Source organism: Zalophus californianus, chromosome 14 (assembly GCF_009762305.2).
Source record: "Zalophus californianus isolate mZalCal1 chromosome 14, mZalCal1.pri.v2, whole genome shotgun sequence".
In the NCBI taxonomy this organism is placed as follows: domain Eukaryota; kingdom Metazoa; phylum Chordata; class Mammalia; order Carnivora; family Otariidae; genus Zalophus; species Zalophus californianus.
This window is the reverse complement of record NC_045608.1, coordinates 23,418,682-23,434,327: the sequence shown is the minus strand read 5'-3', so window position 1 is coordinate 23,434,327 and position 15,646 is coordinate 23,418,682.

The window sequence follows — 15,646 nt, the reverse complement described above, 5'->3', positions numbered from 1 at the left end:
ACAATCCAGGCCTTCTGGAAGCTCGCAGGCTAATGGGGACAATGAGTGAGGGCATCTGGGAGGATGTGAGCGATGGAAGAGGCACATAGAAGGTGCCAGAGGCCAAGGTGGAGAGGGCCCTCACCGTACTGGGTGTCGGCAGGGGCTCAGTCGGTGGTCCTCCCCACTCTGTGCAATGAAGGGACTTGACCCAGGACACTGGGCAACATTGGCCTCACCCGGGAGCTGATGAGGAATGCAGAATCTTGCCCACACCCCCACCCCAGACCTGCTGAATAGGAATCTGCCTTTTAATGAGATCGCGGGGGATTTGTGTGCACGTCCAAGTCTGAGAAAGGCCACCCTGCGCTCCTTCCATTTTTCACTCCTCCTGAGTCTATGAAGATGCCAAGTGTCAATCGCCCAGGGCAGCACAGGCAGCTGCTTGGGAGGGAGAGGCCTCCTGGTCCCTGGAGCCTGACCCACAGCTGTTTGGGTCTCTTCCTCCCCAAGTACAGCCGGCCACGGCCCCTCCCAGCGGGCTGGATCCCAGGGCCAGGCCACACCCTGCCAGCATCGCCCAGCTTCCCCTTCGCTCCTGGGAGACAAGGTTGCAGCTTTTCAAAAGAAACCTTTACTAGGAAACAAGAGGAAAACAAACAGCAAAGCACAACAAGGAGGGAAGGACGCGGATGGCAGATCCTCTCTGCCATCCTTCGGGGCTTCGGGGCTGCTGGGCCCCAGGTACTTCTGTCACCTGTGTCTGCTGAGTGTTCTGTTCCTGAGGTGGGGGCAGGTATTCTGTTCCTTGCCCAGCGCCCCCGCCAGAGAGAACAAAGTACTCTTGATTGGTATTGCATTTACCGTCCTGTCCGCATACTAGGCGGCAGCAATCAGTAAGTGGGAGGAAGGGAGGCCCTGCCCTTGAGGCCTGGGTCCTCAGCGGCTCTGTGCAGTCTTGTGACCCTCCTGGGTGAGCTCAGCTCTCTTATCTGCAAGAGGAACCGGCCATGAATGCTGTTCCGTCTACTTCACAGGGCTGCCGAAGGGAGCCCGCGCGCAGGGAGCTGGACACGCGGTGGGAATCGGGACCTGGCAAGGTGCAGATGGAGGAAGCAGAATGAATCTTAGACACGGTGCTCTCTCTGCAGGGGAAAGGAGTCCTCCCCCCCCCCCCACCCCGCCAGGAACGCAGAAGGCAGGATCTGCAGCTCTGAGTCTAGGGGGCCCGGGAGCCAGGCTGATGGGAAAGGGGGCAAGCAGAGTGGACAGACTTCCAGCTGATGCCTCTTCCAACAGTGCCCTGAGCCCCAGGCTTGGAGGAGACCTGCACAGAGGAGCCTCCCGACCTCAGGGATGTGGTGGAGCCAGGGGCAGCCCATTACCCATTTGAGCCTTCTCCCATCCTGGCTTGCAGGAGGTCCACAGAACAGGGGGACTCCCACCCCAGGGAGATGATTGCCAGCAGCTGTCCCACTGGACACGCCAGCCCACGGGCTCTATGATGGTGCGGCACTTTGGTTTACAAAGTGTTTTCTAACCCATCACTGCATCTTCCCAACCATTTCGAGGGTGGGGCCAGACTCCTGGCTGTTTCCATTTTATAGATGAAGAAACAAAGGCCTCAGGAGGCTAAGGGACTACGCTGACATCACTCAGTTTGCGAGAGATGCCCTTCATATTGGCTCATCTTTATGTTCACCATCTATACGCTCACCTGGTCAAGACCAGGAAGGGCCTCTATGTGCCAGGCTTTATACCGAAGGAGCTCAAAGATTAGTGGTAGAAGAAAGATAATTTCCCAGGTCACCTCTGCCCTAAATTCAGACTTATGCAGTCAGGGAATTCACTTATCCCACGAAACAAACACCCTTCCTTCCTTCCTTCCTTCTTTCCTCCCTCCCTCCCTTCCTCCCTCCCTCCCTTCCTTCCTTTTCTTTCTTTCTTCCTTTCTTCTTCTTTCTTTCTTTCTCTCTTTGTTTTCTTTCCTTTTTTAGATTTTATTTGGGGCACCTGGGTGGCTCATTCGGTTAAGCATCTACCTTTGGCTCAGGTCATGATCTCAGGGTCCTGGGATAGAGCCCCACATATTCAGGCTCCCGGCTCAGCAGGGAGGCTGCTTGTCCCTCTCCCTCTGCCCCTCTCTCCTGCTCCTGCTGGAGAGAGAGAGAAGGAGCAGTGGGGAGGGGCAGAGGAAGAAGATAAGAGAGAATCTCAAGCAGATTCCCTTCTGAGCACGGAGCTCAATCCCAGGACCCTGAATCAAGGGTTGGACGCTTAACCTATGGAGCCACCCAGGCTCACTTTCAGCAATAAAATTAACATCATAATGGAACCATAGTGTATTTATTCATAGTCCTCTTTTTTCTAAACAGCATGCAAAGCAACTTACAACATAAGGCACCTAATAAAAATATTGATAAAATAAAGAGACTCAGCATCAGAGAATATAAAAGCAGAGTGAGAAAACTAAGACCACTGAAAGAAAAAATAAATGTTTCAGATCACAAGGGGCCACATAATTACTATGGCTGAGCTTCAGATTTGGCTCTGAGATTCCTGGCAGCTAAAGGAAAAAGGGAAATGTGATCTGTTATGCAGTTCTCATAGTCAGAAAAGAGGAGGCTTTCTTGAGGCTCAGGGAAAACAGAGCCTATCCTGGGACTGGTTCTGAAGGTGAGTTCTCCCTTGAGACTCAAGAAGGTGGTAGCAGTCATGTGATGGGCCTTACAGCGAGTAGGTTCCTAGGGGCTGTTTCTGCAGTGGTCTTTGCAAAAGCTGATGCCCAGCATCCGATGCAGCCCAAAGAAGGGGATTCTATAAGAGCCCAGGATGACACAGGTGCAAACATTGGGCTTCTGAGTCCTGAGGGTGCAGCAGGGGCTGACCATGTCTCAGAAGCTCCCTCTGTCCCCAGGAATTTGAAGAATATTTTTATGGATGTATAATATACCGACAAAATGGACATCAGTAGACTTCCTCCGGGAAGATTCTCTGAGCCTGCGGTGATGCCAGGTGGTGCATGAGGGGGAGGGTGGGAAGGACGGCACCGTGACAAAGGCAGGGATTTGGGGCCTTGAGTCTCGGCCCCTGCCTTGCTCCAGGGCCACTTGGATCCTCTGGGGCTGAGCAGAAAGCCTTTCGCTGGCCACTGACTCCTGTGTCCAGGCCACTTCCCACGCCCCCTCCTGCCTGAGCGGAGCCCAGCTTGAATCTGTCCCTTTGACTTGGGGGAAGCACCGCCCTGCTTTGGCCTCACTGGAGGGGCCAAATATTTCAATTATGAGGACGTGGTCAAGCCCTGCCCACTCCGGCCTCAGTGACTGGCAGTGGAGAGAGGGTGCCTCTGGTGGGGGCGGGGGAGAGGTGCGAGGGTGAGGGGTGTGATGAGGGAGCCGCAGACCGGGCAAGGGGATGGCAGGCCGCGCGGGTCGGCGGGCGGGGCTGGGGGTTAACAGAGCAGACAGGCTTTCTCTGCTGGCTGAGAACAAAACCACTGCTGGGAGGAAAATATGTGTGGGGCATTTTTGTAATTCCAAGGGGCTTGGTCCGGCTCTTGCCTCCACGGTCAATGAATCAAAGCCAGGAATGGCTCTACCTGTCAGCAGGCTTTCTCCTGGCTCTGCTCACGCAGGCCCCACCCCTCCGGCGGGGCCGGCCAGCTGGAACCCTCCCAGTTCCCCAGAAGGACGGTTGGCTCTTCGAGGAAGAGTGTGTCATAGGCAAAGGCCAGACGCGGGCAGCCCACGGGTAGCACTCTTAGCTTCCTCCTCTGCCTGCTCTTCTGGTCCCCTCTTGGAGAGGGGCGTAGCCTACGTCGCCGGCATCACCCACTCCTGTGGGTTGAACGGTGGCCCCCGAAAAATACATCCGCATCCTAGTCCCTGAAACCTGTGAATGTGTCCTTATTTGGAAAAAGAATTTTTGCAGATGTAATTAAGTTAAAGACCTCCAGGTGAGATCATCCCCAATGATCCGAGTGAGCCTTAAATCCAAGGACAAGTGTCCTTATAAGAGACACCAGAGGAAAAGAAGAGCAGGAAGCCCCGTGAGGGTGGAGGGAGGGATGCAGAGGGATGCAGCCAGGAGCCAGAGAATGCTTGGGGCCACCAGACACTGGAAGAGGTGGGGAGGGGTCCTTCCCTAGAGCCTTGCCAGGCCCTGAATTCACGGAGCACCTACTACGCACAAAGCAAGTCATCGTGACGGGACACGGGTAATAGACATGGAAGCTTCCAGGTACTGAAAGCCCATGCCGGGCCCCTAACCGTGTCAGCCTAATGCAAAATGAGTGGAGCCCAGACTGGCTGCGCCCACACCCCTGGGAGCTGAGAAATTTGGAATCTCGGCCCTACCTGAGACAGGCTGAATTGAAATCTGCGTTTCAGGGTGAGTCTCAAGGGATTCTGTTCCCTCGAGTCCGAGAAGTGCTGACCTACAGTAAGCACCCAGCCCAGGGCCAGCCATGGAGCTCAGACAAGCTTGTTAAGTTCTCTGCACCCCAGTCTCCTCATTTGTCATGTGGGCCTCCTACAGACATTGAGAGGAGTAGACACAGTAATGTCTGGCACGTCGGCTGAGTGGCCAGGTAGCACACAGAAAAACCACGCCCCCTCTGTCTCTCCCTATGCTGTCCCCAAGGGCCATCCAGTCTTGATTCATTTCTAGAACTTTTGAAAGCCCCTCTACCGTGATGACTCTCCTAAGGAAAACCTCAGATCTCCTGTAGGCAGCAGAGGAAGTATTGCGGTGCAAGGGGGCCCTTCGTCTCCTCGCCCTGGCTGGGGACCCAGCCCTCAATGCCTCCTCCCCCGGTTCAGCCTATGGCATCTTCTAGCTGCTTCCCTTCCCCCAGTGACCCCAGGGAGGTCCTGCCTCTCAGCCGCAGTGAACCCCCGAGGGAGGTGCTGGAGGATGGGGAGCCGATAGTGAGGTCAGCCCCACGTCAGCCCCTCTCACTTTCCCCGCCGCGGCTGGGAAGAGGCCGCTGAGCGGGTGCCAGCCACGGGGGAGGTCTGTCCCCTGCTCCCGGGCCAGACCACAGGCAGCCAGGCTGGGCTGCAGCCAGACTGGGGGGAAGTGTTCTCAGCCCCCAAGCTCCTCTCCGTCTGGCCCTCGGGACCCCTCCCGGACCCCAGATCCCAGCAACCGCCCAGGGTTCTTCCAAGCAGGTGAGGTCATTTTCTCCACCAGACCAGCCTGATGCAAAGAAGTCAGCCACCCACGTGGTAGGAGTCCAGCACCTCCAAGTCCCCTGTGCACAGCTTCTCCCTGAGAGCAGCCCCGGGGCCCCCAATTCCCTCCATTTCATTCCCTCTGAGGGGCCCTCAGGAGTCGGCCCCAAACACCTATTAGAAGAGAGCTGGCTGGGCCGAGAGGAAACAGGACAGACAGCTGCCCGGACTACCCTCCAGAGGCCATGTGGGTCCGTGAGTGGCCTTCGAACAGCTCCGGGGTGCTCTGGGGTAGACGGGTTCCAGGACCTCTGGCTTCAGGCATTGTCTGCGGCCTGCAGAGCATGGCTACAGGGACTGGGTTTATTCTGTGTTCACAGCAACTTTTATCAGCCCTTGGCTAGGCTAACATAAACCCTTTCTTCTGCTTTTTAGGGTTTCCCAATGGTACTGTTCTCAAGGCTCAGAATGCTTTTGCCAGAAGTGTAGGGAGATCTGTGGGCCTCTGGGTGGTGGGTGAGTACAGGTTTCCCCAGGAGACCCTTGAGGAGATTCAAATCTCTGAATTGGGCAAAATTAGTAGTTCTCAGCCTGGGGCTATTTCTTCCCAACCCAGCTACCCCTTCCCTTAACTCTGAGATGCGTGGCAATGTCTGGAGACATTTTGGCGTGTCACATACAACCGATGGGGGTGCTACTTACTGGCACCTAGCGGGTAGAGACCAGGGGTGCTGCTAACCAGGCCACAACACGCGGGAGATCCACCCACCCCCCTGCGCAAAGAATCACCGGCCCAAGTGTGCCAAGGTTGAGAAGCCCTGGTCAAAACAAATCCATCACGTAACACATCATTTTGCAGCATCTATTTGCAACCAGACAAGCTCCAGCCCCCCAGAAACTGACTGGACCCATGGCTTCTGCTCTTGTTCACATGTGTTCATGTGTGTGTGCATGTATATACACATACACACGTGTACACGCGCACACACACACAGAGGAAGTAACCCAATAGGTCAACAACAACATGCGTTCATTTACAAAATTGTTGGGCACCCCCCGAAAGTGCAGAGAATGAGGGGCCAGGAAGGCTTCATCCTAGTCCAGGCCGGACTCCCCATTGCTGTGTGCCCCGGTCATGTCACTTCACCTCTTTGAGCATTGGTTTCCACAGAATAAAATGAGATCTGTTTAAAAGAGCACTAGGTTTGGATCCTGGCTCTCTCTCTGGCCAGCTTTGAGAAGTTGGGCTCCTTCTTTTCCTTAAGTCCTCATTTTCTCATACGTTGTCAGATGGGGACCCCACGTCTGACCGTGCAGGGCTTCTGGGAAGATGAAAGCCCGGTGCCACCCACAGGGTAGGCACTCTGTGATGATTCTTTTCCCTGTCTCCTCCGAGGTTCATGCCAATCCAGAATCTATGCACAGGTCAGCACACTGGACCACCAGCCTACGGTTGTAGACAAAATGCAGGACACTGAAATTCAAATTTAACTTGATGTCCTATATGTTGATTTGCTAAGTCTGGCCCCCTGCCTGCTTTTGTAAATAAAGCTTTATTGAAACACAGCCACACCCATTCATTTACATATTGTCTCTGGCTGCTTTTCATCCTCCAATATTGTCCAGCATCTGCAACAGAGATTTTATGACCTGCAAAGTCGAAAATAGCATCTGACCTTTCACAGAAAAAGTTTGCTGAGCCTTGGTTTATGTCAGGAAATGATTGCCGTAGGGTGGTGGGGTGTGTGGCTGGAGCCCACGGAGTAAATACTCCTTTCTCGGGGTGGTGGATAGAGGAAATATTTGCAGAAGAAAGTGGGCACTGTCACCCTGGGGACACAGTCTGGAAGAAAATAGAAAGTGCCCTGGCCTGGGGGTCTAGAGGCCCAGGTTCTAGGCCTGGCTCTTCACTGACGTCGGAGTGACCTTGGCAGAGTCCTTTCCCCTTCTCTGGGCCCAGTTCTTATTTCCTTCATTCGTTCAACAAATATTTATTAAACGCCTTCTGTGGGCTAGATGTAACTGGACACAGGTCCCTATTCTCATGCACTTTCATTTCAAGGTGGGGTGAGAAATGATAAACGAGTCGACACACTAGCTGATGTCAGCAGGTTAAGAAATGCCTTGGAGGAAATACCAGAGCTGGGTGGCCAGGGAAGCAACATTTGAGTGGAGACATGATGGAGGAGGAGGAGCCTCAGTTTCCCCATCTGCTGTCTCCTTGGGGCTGCCCAGGCTGCCTATGGCAGGAATGAATCGGCTCGTGCCAAGAGACATTTCTTCTAAACCCCCTTGCAAAAGACCCTTAAGAGAGAATCCTCTGGTTCAGACAGGAGGGGCTGCCACCTGGTGGGAGCTGAGGGTGGGAGTCTGGGGAGTCAGGAGTAGAGGCGGGGAAGGGAGGAAGGCCCTAGTCCTGACCATGGCCAACAGCAGCTACCTCCCTTCCTGTTTTCCTGCATCCGGTCCCAGGAGTGTCTGGTCCCGAGCCCATAGCTGGCTGAGCTGGCCTGACCCAGTGGCCTGGTGGAGGACCAGGAGGGCTGTGTTATGTGGGCTTCCTGCAGAGCACAGCTCGGACCCCCTGGGCAGACTGGCAGCCCTGGGCAAACTGGGGCAGACTTTCTCCCACCCCTTGCCTGTCCCCCTCTAAACCGTCTGACCTGGATGTCCCGGGAGGAAGGAACATGGCTCAGGCCTGTCTGGATGGGAGCAGGGGTAGAGGTTGGCGGTGTGACCATCAAGCTTAATTTATAGCCCCACCCCTGCTCCCCAGCCCCCCAGAATCCCCAGCAACATCATTTCACATCCCACGTTGCCCCCTTCCACATAGGAGTTTCCCACTTTTGAGTTCCTTCGTCTGGATCGGATTCATCTATGGACAAATTGCCAACGATGATGGTCTGATGTCATGTCAGAGTGCTGGTGGCCCAAAGGCAACACCACTAGGTCACACATTTACATTTTAATTGGGATCTTCAGCACCCTAAGGCGAATGAGTGACTGATGGTGGAATTTTAGGCACATGGCAAGTTAGTGGGGGTAAAGCCCCCTTGGATTACAAGGTATATAAAAAATAGTCCTTTACAGGTGAACAGGGCTATAAAGTTTACTAACCTAAAACTCATCTTGCAGGCATTCATTTATTTAATTTCCTAATAATCCTATTGGAGAGGCAGGTCTCATTTTAGACTCTCATTCATGTATTCATTTGGTGCCTGGCTCTGTGCCGTGCACTAGATCCCCACGGTGAAAACACAAAACCCCTTTTACATGGAGGCCATGTGGTTCTGTAATACAGAAGACAACTGCCCCCAAAGGAGGCAGGAGGGAGGAGATGGGGGCTTTTTAGAGAAGTGGCGTGTGTCTTTGCAAAGACCAACTCTAATTCCACCTTCTGACTCCTGGCCCGGTGCTCCTTCTTCTGTACCAGCATGGCCCAAAGTGGGTTCCACTGCTCTCCATTCTCAAGGGAAGTTCGTTGGCATTCAGAGAATACAAGGACCCTGCATGAATTAACATAACACTATGTGTCAACCATACCTCAATTAAAAAAAAAAAAACAGTTTGGGGAACACTGGGTTAAACAAAATAAAAAAGATGTCTTCAGGGGCACCTGGCTGGCTCAGTTAGTAGAGCATGTGACTTTTGACTGCGAGGTTGTGAGTTCAAGCCCCATACTGGGTGTAGAGCTTACTTAAATTAAAAAAAAAAAAGTCTTCACTGCAGGACTTCTCAGAGCCTTTAAGACAGTAAGATGTGGATGGAGCAGACATTGCGTTCATCGGTCTTCCAGAACTACATCTATGGACACAGCTTGCGAAATGCTGATCTGCCAACTTCTTTTAATGCCCTATTAGGCATCTTTTCCAGAAGCCACCACTTGCCTACCCCACACAAAGATGTGTGCAGGGCTAAATTCTGTCTGTAGACCTTTCCTCTTCCATGCCTCCAGTCTTCCAGCATGACCTGGGCTTCTAGAACAGAAGGGGAGAGGAAGGGGAATTGGCCAGGCACAGATTCTCCTGCTGCAGATCTCAGCTTCATCTCACACCCACCAAGCCAGGCACCAGAACTGAACTTCAGGTGCAGGGCCTATGGCACCCTCAGGAGGGGTCCCTGCAGAGACTCCTCTATCTAATCCCAACAATACTAGGCCTGGCCCAGGGCCTGAGTCAAGGCTGGGGCCCAAGTAATCTTTCTAGAGCACAAATCAGCCAATGTAGCTTCTGCTGAAAACCCTTGGTGACTCCTCAGTACCCTCAGGATGGAGTCCAAAACCTCAGCCTATGCTCGGCCTACCCCCCGAGCCTCACTCCCCATCACTTTATGTTCCAGAAAAACCAAACCGCTTGTGGTTCCCCAGGCCATGCCATGCTCATTCTTGCTTCCCTGCTTCTGTGCACCCAGTCCCCGTGCCTAGAACATCCTTCCCATTCTTCTTCCTCTGTATGATTTTATTCTTCCTTGGAGGGCCTCCTAATGTTGGCCTTTTCTCCTGTGAGATTCCTCCCTGAACCCCTAGGCTGGTGTCTCCCCTGCGTTCTACAGAATGATCTTCTTTGTGTCTATCTCTCCACCTAGACTGCAGACCCCTGGCCTATCCCCTTGAAGCCTCAGAACTGCACAAAGGACAATTCCACGGCTGGCACTCACAAACATGTACTGACTCTTATATATCAGGAGACACATGGGGTCCTCGGGGGAGAGTGCAGGCTCACAGACTGGCTGTGTGGCCTTGGGCGAGTTCCTGGACCTCTCTGTGCCTCCATCCTCCTCCGTAGAATGCGGTCACTCTGAATGGATAAATGCGCAGCGTAGAACCATGTCTGGCCTATGCTAAGTGACATGTGTGTTATGCTATGGTTGTGATGGCGGCATCGATACCAGGGTCCCTGTGTCAGTTCTATCACCGACTGGCTAGCCACAGGCAAAAGCCTTTCCCTGGCTAAGCCTCGGCATCCTCAAAACAAGGCTATGGGGTGGATGATCCCTGTGGCAGGTTGAATGGTGCCCCTGAAAAAGAGATGTCCACAACCCAGAACATGTCAATGTGACCTTATCTGGGAAAATGGTCTTATGTAATTAAGTCAAGCCTCTCTAGATGAGATCATCCTGGATTATCCAAGTGGGCCTTGAATCCAGTGACAAATGTCCTTATAAGAGAAAGGCAGAGTGATATTTGAGACATGGAACAATGTGTGAAGACAGGGGCAGAGCCTGGAATGATGTAGCCTAGCCACAAGCTAAGAAATGCCTGAAGCCACCCTCTAGAGAAGCCACCTGGGAGAGGCAAGGAAAGATTCTCCCCTAGGACCTTCAGATGAAGCACAGCCCTGCCAAAACTTGATTTAAGACTTCTGGCCTCCAGAACAGTGAAAGAATAGATTTCTGTTGTTTTAAGTCACTCAGTTTGTGGTAACTTGCTATGACAGTCACAGGAAACTCATATAATCTCTAAAGGGCTCTCCTAGCTCCTGCAGGAACAGATTAGGAGATTCTTACAATTATCAGACAGATTTCCCATGGGCAGCCCCAGGGTCCCTGAAGCCCAAGAATCTGACTCTTGTAAGAGACCCTTATTCTTTCTCTGAGCTATTGATCCCAGGACACCCACCTTTTCTCCCCCATCAGCCCTTAACGACCCACCAACACCTGAGGCAGTTAGAGCTGGAGGAATCCTTCGAGATCCTCTCTCATGCCTCCGCACCCTAGCAGCGCTCTTCCCTCTGAGGGAAATGCAGTTCCCTGCTGCCTCCCTCTGCCACTTGACACTCCGCCTCCAAGCAGACTCAGGCATCCCTTTCTCAATGAAACCTTCTTCAGATGCTCACCGACCAGCTGCCTGGCAGAGTTACTTCTGGCCTCTGGTCCCTCCAATGTAGCAGAGGCCACGTGTTTATTCACCTTCTCTGCTATCAGCAGCTAACTCAGTCCCCTGCCCGGAGCCGTGTGGGCCCACACATGTGGACGGGAAGGCACACTCCAGTCAAACTCGCCCAGTTCCCAGGTGAGGAGCCCAAGCCCGGGTTTGCCGCCGGCCGGCCATTCAGTGGATGGCGTGGGAGGCCTCTGACCGTGGACCTGAGGCCTCTGGTTTCTGCTACTTGCACGTGATTCTACCTCTCAAAGCCTGTTTCTTTTCTTTTCTTTTCTTTTTTTTAAGATTTTATTTATTTATTTATTTGAGAGAGAGAGAGAGCATGGGAGGGGGGTGGGTCAGAGGGAGAAGCAGACTCCCTGCTGAGCAGGGAGCCGATGCGGGACTCCAGGATCATGACCTGAGCCGAAGGCAGTCGCTTAACAACCGAGCCACCCAGGCGCCCCTCGAAGCCTCAGTTTCTTAAGCAAAGGGATGAGAAAGTGCTTGTGGGACATTTCAGTTCCAGCCTCAGGACAGCTGCTTACCTCGGGGCTTGGCCACTGCTGTCAGGCTGGGACCACACCTGGGTGTCTCCACTGTGGGCTCCAGTCATCCAAACACAGCGGGGCCTGCTGGGGTGTGCTCACGTCCTGGGCCTATAACCCCTTTTGGGGTAATGAGTTCCATAAGTTTATCTTTGTTGGGTACTGTGAATTCCTGTTTATCCAGGGACCCACAGAAATAAACAGAATACTCAGATGACCAGAATTTTCCATCTCAGCATGTTCGGGGATAACCCAACTCACAGCCATCCCCCAGGCCTTGGAAGACCCCGAGGGGCCACCACATACACCCCAGCCCCCCATTATGTTCAGTTGCATTTCACCATTTGGTGGGGTCATTTGTAGAATTGCAGACCGTCGGAGCTAGAAGGGCCTCAGAGAAACCCCTGTGGGTTTCAAACTGGGCCCTGAGGGAGCCCTGTGGGAAGGAGAGGTAACCCAGGACTATTTTGGGGGGGGCAGACTAGAGCACACCAAGAAGACAGAGCTCAGGTTTTTATTACATGTTGGGATATCACATGAGATTTTCCTTTAAGAAGGGGGGCTTCTTTTGCTAAAAACAAAACCAAACCCTCCACAAAACTCAGAAACCACGAATGTCATTCAATGTCCCCACTTTACAAAAGAAATCTCTGTGGATCCAAGCCCTGTAGAGCCTTAGCAGAGGTCATCTGGCCGATGGTGCGGGGGGGTGGGGGTGGGGGCCACGGCCTGCATTTCAAGGCCCGGCCTGAGCCCAGAAAGGGTGGTGAGCTTCCTGCCATCCTGTGCCACAGCTGACCCTCAATCAGAATACCCAGTTAACAGAAACGTCCTCTGCCCTGACCATCACCCCCCTACCCTGGCCAGGATTTGACCGGGCTTCCCTTGTTTATCCCCGAGTGACCTCCTTCCAGCTTTGAAGAAAGGGACCCGCTCGGGGACCCGGGATTTACTGAACAAGTCTGTGGTCACTCTCCTTAGCCAGGTCATTTCCTCCTGCAGGGGAGGGTCTGCCCACGTGGCCCACCTCTCGTCCTTCCGGTGGAGCTGGCTGTCTGGATGCCGGCCAGTGTCTGGGTCAGAGACCTGTGCTCGGGAGGAGCCAGGGAGTGACAAGGCAGTGGGTGGCTTCCCTTCCAAGGGGGTGTTCAGGGCTGGCTCAGGCAGCATGGGCTGTGGGCAGCTCGGGCTGCAGACTTAGGCAGCCCCGCCAACCAGGACAGGTTGGCGATGTGCTGAGCTGACCCCTTCCCCTGGATCCCTCAGTGTACGTGTGTAGAGCCCCTACCGTGTAGGGACCCAGAGGGAAGCAAGCCCCAGGTAGCCACTGGGTGCCCTCCGTCTAGCGAGAGGACAGACAAGGAGGCACTCAGACACTGCACCATGTAGGGGAACCCTGGGGTGCTGGAAAAGAAATACAAAGAGGGGCATGAATGAGACAGGGAGCAGAAAGGGACTCCAGGTGGAGTGACTTTAATCTGGGACCTATGGAGGAATGGGAGTAAGGCAGGCAGAGGGGTGGGGGAGAATGGAGTAAGAAGACAGACCCACCAAGGCAGATTACGACATTAAGTGGGATGATGCCTCTAAGACTCTCAACACCATGCAGGCCACAAGGGGCTCAGAAATTGGCAGGGATCCTAGTTTAGAACTACGGAATCATGGCATCTTGGGGCATCTTAAAGGTCACTCAAGCCTGTTTATCTCAGCTGGGGGTGTGATTTTGCCCCAGGGGACCCTTAACCATGTCCGGAGTCATTTTTGATCATCACAAAGTGTGGGGAGGGTGGTGGCACTGGTATTAAGTGGGCAAAGACCAGGGATGTTGCTGGCGTCTTACAGGTGCAAAGATAACCCCCCACTTCAAAGAACACCAGTCGTGCCCAGGTTGAGAAGCCTGCCTGTAGGCTCACCTCCCTCAGAAATTCACTCCCCTCTGAGCTGTGGCAAGCCTGCACTTGAGCACCCCCCAGTGACGGGAAGCTCACTACCCCCTCAGGCAGCCTGTTCCATCTCTAAGGTCAGTGTATTCATTATGTTCCTTCTCCATGTCCCTACAACCTCTTAGAGTTTGCCCTAGTTCTAGTCCCGGAACTGGCCTAACCCAGCATCTGCTTGAGAAGGTTTTACATATTTGAGGGCTTGTTTGTGAATTTTCCCTGCTACCAGGCTGAACATCCTCCACAGGACCCAGGAAGTTTGACCTGGGGCGCGGGGTGATCCCCTGCCTGTGTGAAAGCCACCAGCATCTCCCCAACCCCACTCAGGAAAATGGGGTGCACTGGTGGTGAGGTCCAGGCCCAAGGAGCCCAACGGCCCAGTGTCCTCCTGCCTGCTGCATGCGCCCTCGGTCAGGTACCTTCTCTGAGCCTCGGTTTTGTGTCTTGTCAAATGGACAGAAGGACACCCTGGCCTTCCTTGCTCAGTGCCAGGATGCTCAGAGGAGGTAGCACATGGGAAGATGCTTTGGGGTAAAAGCGCTGCACAGAACTGTTCAGGAGGTTACTGTCCTCATGCCCACAGTCCACCCTTCCCCTGGATCTTCATTGCTGGCCACCTCTTTCCACATGAGCATCTTCCTCCCTGTACACTAATGGCAGTGGCGAGCCCATTTCACAGACAAGCAAACTGAGGTGGCAGAGGCTGCAATGAAGACCCCGCAGGGCCCAAAGCTGAACCCAGATCCTCTGGCTCCAAATGCAGGACCATAAACGTCAGAGCCACAGGGGCTGAGGGAGGCTGAGAGGACGGGAGGCTGACAGGCACTATGGGCGGGAAGCACTTCACCGTCACCAGGGCCTGAGGCTCCTCCACACACAATTCTTTTGCCCCTTTGGGGTCGCCCGTGGTTGGGTTCGCCTGCACACTAGCGACGGGGTGGCCGTGAGCCGCGTGCCCACACCCAGAGCACCTGCTGCTCTCTCACAGCTCCCCTCCTCCCTCACTTCCTCTTGCGGCTTGGAGTTCCTTCCTCCCTTCAAAGCGCATGGGTTCTCTCCTTTAGAAGCCACTTTCTTTTCTTTCTTGGAATCTGCCCAGGGAGAGACACCTGTGTTTCTGTTTCGATTTCTTCTCAGGCACTCGTGTTTCCTGGGGAGGTCAAGGTGGGGGACATGGCCCACGGGCAGCAGGTCATCATCTGGCTCCGACAAGCTGGAGAGCTTGTGTCTGAGAGGCCCCATTCCCTCTGTTTCCAGGCCCTGACACTCAACCCCGCCCCTCCTTCTGCACCCCTGTCTGTCATTGGTTTGCCCTCTTCTCTCCAATCTCAGCCTCAGAGACTCACAGAATCAGGGATGGGAGGGTTTTTTGTTGGAATCCAGGCCCAGAGAGGGGCAGCGGCTTGCTTGAGGGAATACAGCCAGATAGAGGCAGATGGGAGTCCCCTGCCCCACCCACTGTGCCAGGCAGGAATCCTGTGTCAGACTCTCCCCCACTCCCACCAGCCCCTTCGAACATCCCCTGAGTGTGCCTCTGTCCCCTCCACCTGCGACATCTTTTTCTGCCCCTCACTTTCTTGCCTGACTTGTTCTTCAGGACACAGCCCAGTGTCACCTATTCCAGGAAGCCTCTTTGGATTGCCTCTTCCTTCACCCCAGCTCCCTAGGCTGAGAGACATTCCCCTCTCTTCCCGTAGCACTACACCTACCACTCAGTTCCACTCATGTGGAAAACTTGTTAACTTCCACACGAGGACTCAAACGCCTGTCCTCAGCCAGACCCACCCACCCTCACCCTGGCTTATCCTTTCTGATGGTGTGAATAAAAGTGTTTGCTTCTCTGCCTTCCCTCACTCATGTTCACCTTAAAGGCCCCACCTTCAGTCTTTTCTTTTTAAACAACTTTATTGAGATGGAATTCACATACCATACAACTGACCCATTTAAATGGCTTTTAGCGTCTTCACAGATCTGTGCTACTGTCACCACAGGGCTTTTTTGAACATTTTTGATAACTTCAAAAAGACAGCCCCTACCCTCTGGGTGTTACCGCTCCCCAGGTCCCCACCCCACCCCTGGGCCCCCACCCTGAGCAAACACGAATCTCCTTTCCATCCTTGTAGATTTCCCTATTCTAGACATTTC